Source organism: Equus caballus, chromosome 3 (assembly GCF_041296265.1).
Source record: "Equus caballus isolate H_3958 breed thoroughbred chromosome 3, TB-T2T, whole genome shotgun sequence".
NCBI lineage: Eukaryota > Metazoa > Chordata > Mammalia > Perissodactyla > Equidae > Equus > Equus caballus.
This window is the reverse complement of record NC_091686.1, coordinates 96,701,456-96,715,435: the sequence shown is the minus strand read 5'-3', so window position 1 is coordinate 96,715,435 and position 13,980 is coordinate 96,701,456. Positions and strand designations below refer to the sequence as shown.

At 37.9% G+C, this 13,980-nt stretch overlaps 1 long non-coding RNA gene across 1 annotated transcript; it reads right to left on the bottom strand.

The window, feature by feature from the left end:
- Positions 1 to 773: 773 nt before the first annotated feature.
- On the bottom strand, positions 774 to 9,393 carry LOC111772708 (uncharacterized). The gene is made up of 3 exons (XR_002806712.2): positions 9,034 to 9,393; positions 4,512 to 4,587; positions 774 to 1,000 (listed from the first exon to the last, which is right to left on the bottom strand). It is a non-coding gene; the product is annotated as an uncharacterized lncRNA (long non-coding RNA).
- Positions 9,394 to 13,980: the final 4,587 nt, after the last annotated feature.

The window sequence follows — 13,980 nt, the reverse complement described above, 5'->3', positions numbered from 1 at the left end:
ACCCAACTAATGATCACAAAGTTTGAAAAAAGATCCACTGTTGTGAAATTTTCTGATACTTTTTTTCAAGAGAAGTCATTTATCCACATATGCATTGAAACCTCCCAGTTCTGATTAAGAATAAAATATAAATACTGTGTAGGCCAACACTGTATGAGTCGAACAAAATACATCTGTGGACCATCTGGGCCCCCCCCACACACACATTGCCAGTTTGCAACCTCTGATAGGAAAACACATTCAATATAGCACGTACACTTGTTCAGGGCAAACACAGCACAGGAAGGCAAAAAAGACAGGAATGGGATAAACCAATAAAATGCTTGCAAATGAATGTCTTCCTCTTCTTCTTCCTCCTCTGGTTATTCGACAGACAGGATATAAAGCACTGAGTTTAACATCTTTAAAAGGGAAGGATAAACCCTGTTAGATAGACTTTGATACATTAGGAATATTTGTATCTCACTTAGACACATTTTAAAAATGTGCACTCCATTCTGGAAAGTAAAGCTAAACAAAGAAATGATGCTGTAGGAGGACTATTCTATTTATTAAATGTTTTAGCAGTTTTCTTTTAACTATAGCAAAATTGTAGAAATGGTGTATATAACTTGATAAGACCAAGTGGACTTTAAAAGACATGGGTGTCTTTCTCAGGCTGATCATGCTAGATAGACTTATGCATATACTTGTAAAATAATGAAATGTAAGCACACACACATACACATGCACACACACACGTGCATACACACACATACACACACTACAAGGTCTCCCTTCAACAAATTTTAAGCATTTACTTGCTGTCATAGTCACATGGTACTGAAAATGTGCTACTTTTGACATTGTATTCATTTTGTTGTATGCATGACTTATTGCCACTGTCAGCTTGAGTCTCCATGATAGTAACGATAATTCAATCCAAGTCTTTCTGGTTCCAATACTCGTATAACTACATCCTGCTGCCTCATTCACTTTTTCATCTCTTATAGATCTATGCCTGAAACATAATAAACATTCAGTAAATGACAAATGACTGAATAAATAAACAAATACATAGTTGCATCAATGTATGTCTCAGCACGCAGAAAATTGGAGGACTGTAACAATACAAGAGGCCCCAACAGTATAATGGAACGAAAATAGATGTGAGCCAGACTTCTAAATTTTAAGGCCATGAATACCAGTCTGATTAGCTATGAGCTAAATGAACTCAGACAATTTACATATATTTTGTGAATAACCTCATAAGTTTGTGGTAAAAACCATGGAAAATGTCACATTTCAGGACACTATTTCTCTGTGCCCCTTCCTATATGTTGATCTTTTTTGTTCCAAATAATATGTTATTTATTATTAAGCAATATCTGTGGTATTACTTATGAGCTGACAGTATAAATTACTGCTGAGCCAGTAGAATGCTCACCTCTGTTAGACATTAACTATAAAATGTGGCATCACCAAGGCTAAAATGGAATGTGCAAAATTTAAGCACCACCAAATCCCTCCAGTCCCACAGCCCTGTCCCTCACAATGTTCCTCCTGTGATCAGATTTCCAATGTAGGCATAAAGACTTTAGATCCAGAATTCCAAGTAACATCTCTAGAATTCAGATCTGTATATGCAGCACTATGTCCAGAGAATAGAAAAGGCTAAGAGACATTCACCTCTCTAGAAGGTAATGGTTCACACATATCCATCATGAAAATGAGTACGGAAGAAAAATGAGATTTCTAAACTTTTAAAAGTTTACATAATCTCAGGACTTTCATCTCTGAAGCCCTGGGACCCCTGGGATGAGTCAACAATCATCCCTCAAACATCATAGATTAATTAACCCATGTCCCAGGAAGCTGGAACATGACCTGGCATATTGTGATGCACAATAAATGTGTTGGAAGGAAACAAAGAAGGAAGGGAGGAGGCATCAAGGAAGGAGAAAGGGAGTAATTGAAGGAGGAAAGAGAACAAAAAAGTTGGAAGAAAGAAGGAAGGAAGGAAGGAAATATACTTCTATAAATTGGTTGGATTAATTGGATTAATAACTACAAACCATTTTGTAAATAATGTGTTATAATATATCTGGTAAGAAACTTAATTTAATATACAAGATAGTATGTTATCTGATAAAGAGTAAGAATAAGACACAAATGTAGATAGGATCACGGCATAACAAAGAGAAAATCATGTAAGAATAATTTTTCCCCTATTGTCCACACTGTGCCATTTAAGCACAATCAAATTTTGTAGTAGGCTGTGCTGTTACCAGTCTTTGAGTTTATCTGCTACCAGTCATAGTCTTTAGAATTCTGGGCTGCAAAGAATAGGTAAAATGTGTGTTCCAGAGTTTCAATTTTTTGAGAAAACATTTACTTTATGGTTGAAAAAGCTCTTAGGTTTAGGGAGAAATAAAGCAAACCCATATCTTGGCTCCCAATTATTTGCCAAAAAAAAAAAAAATTGTTCTCTCAGTCTCAAAATGGCAGAACTCTGTTACAGTGTGAAAGTAAAGCAAGAAGTGCATTTCTTTTTCCTGTGAAGACAGCAAATATGTAAGCTTCACTGGTTTCTAGTTTTCCTTTTATGAAAATAATAGCTCAATGCTGCTTCAAGGTTATACTATTTTAAAAATATGCTGTATGTGCAAACAGAGAGTCTGTGAGGCTTTTCAAAACATGTGTCCAAAACAGAGCTGTTTAGTTTGACAGAGCTTCAAGTGCCATGAGATTGTGGTGAATGCTAAATCAAGTTCTGAAAGTGAAGAGCTGAAGGGTAGTTGGACGAGCTTAAATCTTGACAAGGTTCAGCACTGCTTTGTCTCAAGATGGCAATCAACTCATCTCAGATTCTTCTCAAGGTTTTTTAAGCAGTGTCTTGGGACTTTCTCATAAAAGTTTTTTGGTCGAATACTTAAATTTGACTGGTAGACTCTTGTGTATTTTTTTAATCACATGTACTATGTCATTATATAATTTATTGCATCAATGAAGTAATTCAATTTTCAAACTCTAGGAAATGAAAAAATCCAAGTCTTTGACTTCCACTAAATACATTGACCATTGTATTCTGATAATACCCATAGGTATGCTTGTTGGTGAAAACTGAATAAAGAATGTGAAAATACAGCAAGCGCACTCCAGCCATATTTTGAATGGAATTCAGAAAAACAGAACTTTCCTGTATTTTTCTCCTCTATAACTCCAGAACTTAGCAAGCTGGGAAAAATTGTGAAATTTTAATTTATATTTAGTTTATAGATAAATGAATGAGTCAAAAAAAGCAAAGAATTATAATTAATTAAAAGTGTATTATAAGCATATAAGAAATCGAGGGGAATTGATTTCTAATTAACATTCACAAGCATGTAGGTAGGATGTCAAAAATGTGTTAAATCTGACTCCAGAGATGTGGGGCAAATGACTGCCCAGCAGCCACATCGCCCAATTCAACCTGTGTCATTCCCAGTCTGATTTCTAAAGACAGAACTGCCTGACCAAGAAGCATAGATTAAGATGTCAATGTTACTTTATATTCAGGCCTTAAGTTTGCTGTGTTAGCTAAAATCAGGGTAATAAAATTTCCATATGAAAAGGAGGACTGGCCATGTCACTCTATTTAGATGTGACTTAGACTGTGTGCCATTCTCTGAACTTTCCTTTTCTCCCATCAGGCCCACACTCTCTTGCTGGGCTCTGAGGATGTGATTTCCTAGCTCATCCACTATATAGTCCCAGGACTCTGATCTCTGAAATCTGGGACTCCCCTGAGTCAACAGTTATCCCCTGAGAATTATAGATCAATGAACACACATCCCGTTAAACTGAAACATGTTCTGGCTCATTGTGGTGCACAATCAATATGTTGTAAGGAAGGGAAGGAAGGAAGGAGGGAGGGAAAGAAGAATCGAGGGAGAGAAAGAAGGGAATATACTAGTATGAATTGGTTGGATCAATCACTACAAAATATGATCTTTGTAAATATTGTGTTATAGTGTATCTAGTAAGTAATTTAATTTGCTACATAAGGGAGTGTGGCATCCTATTAAGATTTTAAGATTAAGACTAAGATATGCATATTCCCAGCTCTTTTGTTTTCTACCTATGAGACTTTGGAAAATTTAATATTTCTGAACATGACTATCCTCATAAACATAATCCTGGTAAACATAAGCATACCCATCTCAAAACATGATTGAGATAATTAAGGCAATTCATCTATGTGAGATTGGCTGGCACATAATGGACACTCATCTCCTCATTTCTCTGTAATACTGAGAATCCAAAACTTCTTGTTTTACTTGATGCTTATAAATTTCCCATGTATGAATTTATATATAGACCAATTTGAATCTCAAGGCTCTGAAGCCCAATTTGGAGGGATGGAAGAAGAGGATATTGGCTTGAAATGTCATCAAAGATTTTAAACTACATTATAAATGGTAAAACAGCAGCAAAATCACACCCACTCTGACCATAGGCATCTAATCATCCTTAAAGATAACCAGATTTACCTGGGAAGTTTATCTGGTCCAATAAGGCAATTTTTCTCTGGGTAAATGTGAGGAACTACATCCATTCGTAAGTAATCTGTGATAACAAAAACAATTTAGGTTGCAATGTCTGATTGCTGAAGCTATGCTAACCTTTCAATCCTCTAACTCTACCTGCTTTACAGTGTATTCCTTTTTGCTTCCTGTTTATTTCCCAGTGAATGAAGGGTGATGGGGTTCAGGGCAGGCCAGCCCAAGATGCACCACTCCGGTATGCAGATTATTTTGAGCTGAAGAAAAGGCTCAGAAGACTCAGGAAGAACATTTGACCTTCCCCAAAACTGCCTAAAAGAATTTAACATAGAAGTCCTCTTCCAGGGAGGAGCTAATACCATGAGATAGTTATAGTATCATGTAAAACAGGTGTGATAGAAAGGCACCAATAAGCCCATTTTTGGCCCAGAAAAACTTGTTTAACAAACATTTGCATTCCCCTCTCCATGTAAATTGTCTTCCTCACTTCTGAAATCACAAACCACAACCCCCAACATCCTCCTTTGCCTTTAGCTGAAGTTAATATTTAAGCTGGCAGCTCAGCCATTTTGTTGAGTTGCTCAGTTTTCCTGAGTTTCTCCCATGTATACATGTTATAAAGCTTTGTTTGATTTTCTCCTGTTATTCTGTCTCATATCAATTTAATTCATACCCAACCAGAAAGACCCAGAGGGTAGAGGATTTATCTTCCTCCCCTACAAGGGGAAGGATATTCTTTCCAATGTTTTTTCTTGGGCAGTGCCAAAGATCAAATATCCTAATTCTTACTGCAATCTTACACATCTTCTCTTCAGTTTCCCATGCCTATTTGGTCTGCTTCTTGAGACAATTACTTTTTCTTACATACTTGGGTGAGCGGTTCTGAGGAATACCCTCTCTATACTCACTACATAAAGTTGTGTTTTGGGGCCAGCCCCTTGGCCAAGTGGTTTAGTTTGCTCACGCCACTCTGGCGGCCCAGAGTTCACTAGTTTGGATCCTGGGCATGGATCTACACACCGCTCATCAAGCCATGCTGCAGCAGCATCCCACATAGAAGAACTAGAATGACCCACAGCTAGTATATACAACCATGTACTGGGACTTTGGGGAGAAAAAAAAGAAAGAGGAAGATTGGCAACACATGTTAGCTCAGGGCCAATCTCCCTGACCAAAAAGCATACCTTAAAAAAAAGACAAAGTTGTGTTTTTATTAAAGAAAAAGGAAGAACAGAAATATTATACTTAGAATGGATGAGCAGTTTTTTTAGCTAAGTCTATTTCAGAGTAACTGCATTGTCTATTAGCTCTTGTGAAAGTTTAAAGAAAATGAGCAGAGATGGGGCCACAGGTGAACCTCAGACTGCAGTATTAGAAACCAGAGTTGATAGCAGAAGACATTAATCAGTCCCAAGACAGTCTATCATTTAATAAACTATCAAAATAATGTGTGCACGAGATTTCTAATTTCATAATTTAAACAAAAAGAAATTTGGAAAGCCAAAATGACCTGACACTAGGATCCTTAGCTATCTCCTTCTCTCATGGTGGTCAAAAAACGTATATTAGTTTAAAATGCCCATGCTGGAGTGTGAGGTCTTAGATTTTAATTATGGCTTCACCATTCTGGCTTGATCAAGCTGGGAGACCTTGATCAAGTGACCTGATCCAAAGCCATAGTTACTTATCTGAAAAATGATGATGCTAATAAAAATTTATAAGACTATTATAAAGAGTAAACTAAAACAACATGTAAAGTATTTCAACACTGTCTTAAATGCTCAATAAATGTTTAAATTTTAAAATGGGCAGGTAAATTATAGTCAGAATGTTTCTCTGTGAATAAGGTTAATGTTATGTGAGAGAACCATTTCCAAGATTGTGGTATAGCTGGTACTCAGACTAGAGAGTTTATGTGGTGAGTTTGTATCCCTGGTCCAGGGTATCATCAGCTGTAGCAAGTGTTCAACAGCCTTTTCCAAATAAATTTTCTGTTCCATGACAGAACAACTAGCCCCTACTGATTTCTTTAGACAGCATGCTATGGATCAAAGTGTGCCCTCACAAAATTCATATGTTGAAGTCCTAACCCTCAGCACCTCAGAATGTGACTTTATTTAGAAAGAGTGTCACTGCAGATGCATTTAGTTAACTTGAGGTCATATTGGACTAGGGTGGGACTCCAATTTAATATGACTGATTTCTTATAAAAGGGAGAAATTTGGACATAGACAGGCACATAGGGAGAATACCATGTGAACTTGAAGGCAAAGATCGTGGTGTTGCAGCAGAAGTCAAGGAACACCAAAGATTGCCAGCAAATCACCCAAAGCTAGGAGTATGGAAAAGATTCTCCTTCACAGCCCTCAGAAGGAACAAACACTGCCAACACCTTGATCTTGGACTTTTAGCCTCCAGAACTGTGAGACAACAAATTTATGTGGTTTAAGTCACCCAATTTGTGTTACTTTGTTACAGCAGCCATAGCAAACTAATCCATAGGGTAAGGCTGCTGCCTTCATTGTAAATAACTTGTGTTGGCCTAGAATTATCCTAATCTTTAAAAAGAGAGGGGGGATATCTCTGCTCTGATTCATTTTTAAAAGTCTTTAGAGAGTGTTCATATCAGTCAGAGTCTCAGTAGAAAACAGTCAACAGCCTCACCTGAGAATTTCTAATGAAGGAAATATCTACAGAGGTATGGGTAAGGCTAAAGGAATCCACAAGATGTTGAAACACCCAGGAGGAAGCAACAGCAAGAAGCTGATATCATCCCCTTGGCCTGAAGGAGAAAGACAAGAAAATGGAGTCACTATGCCTAGTTGAAAGTTGCAGCCATGAAATGAAGGCTACCAGACAGTAGCCACTGTAGGGGAGGAAGACTTTTCCTCTATCCAATGTGGGTTCGTCTGGCCAGAGAACCAATTAAATTCACATGAGACAGAATAGCAAGAGAACATTAAACAAAGCTTTATGAAGAACCATGGCCCAGGGCCTTTCTTCCCAAAGGAAGGGCACCGAAGAAGTGGGGTGCACAGAGTGGTTATATACCCCTAAACAGGATATTTCACATATGATTGAAATGTCCCTCCCACAATAGTCACAAGATTGCCCTGTCGGCACAGCGCTTGATGGACACAACAGATACTGGTCTGCTACTGCTATCTTGGTGGGCGTAGCAGGAGGCAAGTCTATTGTCTTGAGCTGGGTGGTCACAGGTGAGGGCAGCAATCAGTTCCTAGCCTAAGGAAAGATGCTTAATCCTTAAAGAAATGCCAATGTTGGGAGAGGGAGGGAAGTCAGTTACAGGAGGTTACAAGACAAGCACAATAAACAAATGCAGATTTAAGTTCTTGCCTTCCCCATTGATTAAGAGTTTCTAGAGATATCTTTACAGATGGAGAGTTCCTTTACAATATAATTGTCTCTTACAAAGTGTAAATAAATTCTACTTTTCAGATTCTTTCCTGTCTGCAAAGTAACTAGCCTCAAATAATCATCATGCCAAAGAGACATATCTTGGGGTGGCCATTTCCAGGTCCCCACACCACCATCTCAGGGGACACAGCACCACCAGAACCACATTGAAGCAGGGACACAGTTGTAGGGAAAAATCTGATTTACAGGAGTCTCTCATTAGCTGAAGCCAATCAGAAACAAAATAGCAATGAGGTCCAGGTGATGTAGTCCATAGGAGTCCACCTTCCAGGGCACAAGGCAAGACAGAGATGGGCAGAGAATGTGCCTGAGGGCAAAAGGAGACTAATGGGAACCAGGTCCATTATGACACCTTTGTCTATAAGTAATAAATCGCCCAACTAAAAGTGGCTTAAGCAAAATGCAATTATTTTTATTATTAAAAAAATCCGATGATAGAAATTTCAGAATTGGTTCAACAGGTCAATGGTGTTGGGGCACTAAACTTCTTCAAGAGTCTCCTGATTTTCTGTCATGATGAAAGAAGACTACAGTATTTCCAAACATCACATCATTACACAAGTAAGTTCAAAACCAAGAAAAAGAAGGTCAGGGAGCTTTCTCTTGATATTTTTCTCTCTTGCTAATATGATATTTTTTCCCAGAAGATTGCTCCTTGTATCTTATTGGTTAGATCTCAGTCACATGGCCACCACTAATCCAATCACTGGCAAAGGGAAATAAAGTCATTGTGATAGTCTTAAATTAATTATACATCTCTTGGGTCAGGTGCCTCCTTCCTTTAGGAAGAGGCTACCTATATGATAACAGCAAAAGTGAGTTGAACAAAACAGAAGGCTGCTCTGCAAGAAAAGGCAACCACCATGTTCCCTTACTTCTAAATCTTCAGAGTCAGATTCCCCCTGCACCTTACCAGTACTGACAACACCTCCGAATTCTACTCTTTCTCTTCCCACAGCTCTCGTACTGTTTAGGCTCAAGTCTAACTTATCCTGGTTGCAAAGTCAACAAAACCCGTTCTAGTCATGTCTTTGTCACCAATGACCTTAGGAACCATGTAGCTTCCCCTTACCTCTTTCTGCTTGGGTTTACTGAATTGAGACATGGGATGACTTCAAAATATCATTGGCACTTTTGTCATTATTATTGTGAAATACATACAAGCTGTAATGTATTGAGTTGAGGCAGCTTTTCATAATACGAGCAGAGATTTAGCTGAAGAATTAGTATTTCAAAATAATCGATATTAGTGACAATACAACAATAGTTCAAAAATAAGAGTCAGAAAGCCTGATCCTAATCTCAAGTCCTGCTGATTTACAGTGTGAACTTCGTTAGCTCTCTGGGCTTGTTTCTTCATCTGCTTGATGAAGGTGTTAGGTTAGAGTGCTAACCTTACAACCACCTTACAGAGTATCTGTGAGCTGTTTGTGATGTCGGCAACATTCTAGAATTTAAGGTGTATAAATAGCAGTAACCACCACTTGTTCAGTGCTCTTCAGCTTACTAAATGCTTTTGTAAAGGAAGGGAGAGGCAGAATTGTTAACCGTATTTGCTAATACCTTCAAAGTTAAAACAATGCATTTGCTTTGAGATTTCCCCCTGTTCTGCTTGGTGAATATTAATATACTAATATTGCATGCCCCAGTTTCATAAAGTACAAGCTAGCCTAGATGGGTTAAGTTTATTTTCATATAATGAGGCAATCCCCTGATACCAGTTGGTTGCCAGCTTGTGCAGGCAGAAATCATGGCACATATTGAAAGAGCAAGAGAGACTCCTGTCTTTAGAACACCTTACAGTCATAGTTACTATCATTCCCTCATATAAACCTGACAAATTCACAGTGGCCAAATCTAAGTCTTTGGTTTCATGACAATGTCACTTTAATATTTTCATATTGGAGGAAAGCTAGCCTTAGAGCAGCTTAAATAATTGACTTATATAGGCATATTTTGAAGTCTAAAAAGCTTAAGCAAGTTCAAAATGTTCTCCATTACATGTTCCTACGGTTTCCTGAGTGAATTCACCTTCATTTCTACAGAGCATATAATACTTTTAAACTATTAAGTTACCAGAATCCCAAAATGGTGCAAGAGAAATATTTATTTCTTAGAATCGTCCTTAAGATGATCAAACAACACTTAATCTCCACGCTGAAATGACAAGTGATCCCTTATTCTCACATGAAACATTAAGTTTAAAGAAGCAAGTGTATTGTTGCAGTATTTTCTCATCAGAAATCTGCTTTTAAAATAAGAACAAAGATAGCTTTAAACATCATTTGGTATTTACAGTAGACACCCAAGGCTCCATCATCTTCCACAATTAAGCCCAGAAATATATGTGCTGCATTAATGGAATATGCAGTAGAGTTTTACAATCCAGGGAATCTATTTATTACATGTGTTTGTGAGACTTTGGAAATACTCATTAAATAGTATAAATAGTATAGCCTATGTAATCTTCAACGGATAAACAATTCAAAATACTGAAGCATGTAGAACATTTTATCACTGAATTTAGACATATGTAAAAGGCTCTATGTATTCAACCTTTGCCATAAACAAATTTGCCTAATACATTCATGATTAGAATTTGTGCTTCTAACAAACCTAATTTTAATGAAACCTCCTCCCATCATTAGGGTTATTCAGAACAAGGACTATATGTTTACCATTATTGAGATTTCATTTACTCACTGGAATCATTTCTTTTCATCCATTTTGCAGTATGAAATAAAGGTGAGCCTATTATGTGAGAGCGTTCTGAATCTTTCAGATAACAGGTCAGATATGCCTGTATGAAGCATCATGGCCTGTGGCCAGAGGTCAAGCTAAGGAAATTTCTGTAGTTGGATTGTCTCACTGGTTACTAGTGCTATTGTTGGAAGGTGTAAACAAATACTGTTAGAACTCAGCCTCTTGACTCTCATTTCAGAACCCTTCCACATTATTACCAATAAAGAGTTATTCTCTCCCCACCTGGAATTGTGTATGTTTTGACACCTCTCCCCTCTCCTGTATGGGAAAAATGAGTGAGTATATCAACTCAGGAAGGCAATAACTTCTTGTCTGACTGCAGTAGAATCAGAATACAGTTATTATGTTTTATCGTCAAAGGACTTGATAGGCTAAAAGTAAGTCTAAATTGAAATGTGGAAAAAGAAATTGTCATGAATGTGGTAGGCCCGTTCTTTTCTTGACTCACAGAATGTATCACCACACATTCATAATTTGGCAAGAGAGCAGAATTTGAGTAACTTACCGTACTACTTGTCTAATTAGAACGTTCTACAAAGGAAGATGCTCCAAGACACACAATCCATAAAAATGATGCTAGCAGAGCCTACTTCTGCCCAAGGAAGAAGGGACCATAACTTCTCCACTTATCCCAAATATTGCCAGAAAGTGCTCTGAGTACCTCAGTGAGGATTTAATCAATTCTTTACTCAAGAATATGAAAGATTGATACACTAAGCAAAATAGAGGGTCTCAGGATTCTAACAAGAAGGACAAAGACTAATGAAGAAGAGAATCAGAGCACGTGTCTGGTCTATCAAAAGCCTCCTCACAGAGGAAACCAGAATAGGGGATGAAGGTAAAGGATGGTCCCTACATCTCCAGAGGATGTTTTGCATGAACCTCCCAAATGTTTTATCTCTATCCTTTCTCCCCTTATTCTCCACAATCCTTATTCTTTAAACATCTCTGGTTTTGCTCTTCCTGAAGAAAATGCAAATGTCAATGTTTGTTCTTTCACATGTCTCTCAAATTTTACAGACCCTTTGCTTATTTTTGGTGGTTTTCTTCAAGCCAGCACCCTTTGGAACTGCCTAAAAGTGTAAAATCTTTTCTCATGATACTTGGCTTATCCTGAATCAGCTGGAGTGAGATGGTCCTCTAGCTTTCTGGGGAGAATGGGAGGAAGAACAGAATGGGGAGATGACAAGGGGTTTAACTGTTGGCTTTAATTTGTTTTCTCCATATATTCTTGATGTTAAAGTCAACTCTCCACCAAAAGGATTGGATTCTTCCAAAGGTCCCTATGTAACCAACATAAACAATTTTCATTCTCTATCCAAACAGACTTTATTCCTTGCACACTAGTGTACACTCCTAATGATCCTGTGAGAACATTTGTACACTTTCTCATCAATCTTACATCCTGTCCTCTTTCACCTCCCTGCCTCATAAATTCCTGTTGATTTTATTTAAAAAATATCTCTCAAATCCACCTATTTCTTTCCATTTGTTCCAAAACCATACCTTCTTTAGTACTAAAGGAGTTCCTTTCAACTTGTTACCCAGAATTAGTCAAACCACGAGGTTAAATACTCCATACCTCCAAGTCTGACCAAGACTTCTGACCCCTACTTGAAGAAGTTAGGGTTCAACTACAAAGTTAGAGGGAAAAATCCACACAAGACCATCCTCACTTCTGACACCAACTGAAAGTGTGTAGGGTGTATTAATCAGAGTTTTCCAGAGAAACACAATTAATAGGATGTACATGGAGAGAGAGAGAGACTTATTATAAGGAATTGACTTATGCGATTGTGAAAGCCAGGTAAGTCCAAAATCCGTAAGGTAGACCAGCAGGCCAGAGAGCCAGGGAAGCATTGCAGTTGAAGTCCAAAAGCAGTCTATTGGCAGAAGTCCTTTTTGCTCAGGGGAGGTTAGTCTTTGTTCTATTAAGACCTTCAACAGATTGAACGAAGCCCACCCACATAATGGAGGGTAATCTTTACTCAAAATCCACTGATTTAAATGTTACTCTCATCCAGAAAAGTACCTTTACAGAAACATCCAAAATAATGTTTGACTAAATATCTGGGCACTTGGCCCAGTCATATTGACACCTAAAATTAACCATCAGCAAAGGTTTCCCAAAACCATTCTCAGGTTTGATAATTCACTAGAAAAATTCATAGAACTCATGGAAACCTATTATACTCACAGTTATGTTTTACTGGGAAAGGATACAGAAAATCAGCCAAAGGAAGAGACACATAAGGCAGAGTCTCTGAGTCTCCTCAGAATGTGTTATCCTCTCAGTATCAATGTGTGACAATATACATAGAGTATTGACAACCCGGGAAGCTCCCCCAAACTTTGGTGTCCAGAGTTTTTACTTTTACTGGGGCTGCATTATGTAGGCATGAATGATTGGTTAGTTGCTCATGTCTTTGGACTCAATCTCACTCCTCTCTGGAGGTCAGTCTGATATTACATGGCCCAAGGAGCCCATCACAGTTCACATCAATAGCGTAAACTATCAGGTATCATCTGTGGGGACCACTGTAAATAACAAAGACACTCCTATTACTCAGGAAATTCTAAGAGTTTAGAGGTTACCTGACAGGAGCCAGTGACAAAGTCCAGACCTCTCTTTGGGTGAGGCCGAATTCCTCACTGCACACTTGTTCATCTTTATCCACACTATTCCTTCTAATCAATTCTATTCTTTATACCTCATATCCACAATGATGTGTCCTTCATGATTTCCTATTGCTCTCACAACAAAATATCATACATACATAGTTGGGTTCCTAACTATTTCCCCAGTGTCATTTTGAGTTATTCTCCTGCTTTGGTCTCTCCACTGCAGTCATGGAAGCCTTCTTTAATCTCTTTATCACAGGACCTCTGCAAGGGCTGATTTCTCAATATAAACTGCTTTTCCCTCTCCTTTTTGCCCAGTTGACTAATACTAACACCTCTCATTTCTGAGCACTTACTCAAAGTTGTTGTTTTTGATAATATTACTAAAATTTTGTTTCCAAGATCCTAGGTGCATCAGACAGAAATCTGTTGATTTTTGCTCCTCATTATGTCCTAGTACTTCGCACAGTTTATCATAAAATAAATGTGAATTAATAAATGTTTTTTCAAGCTGACCATGAAGGGCATTATGTTCAAATTTATTCTCCCCAATCCCAGGAGTGTGACTTGGTGAATACCCTCATTCTCCCCATTACAAAATCAACACATATTTGTGCAGCACCCAAGTGCTATG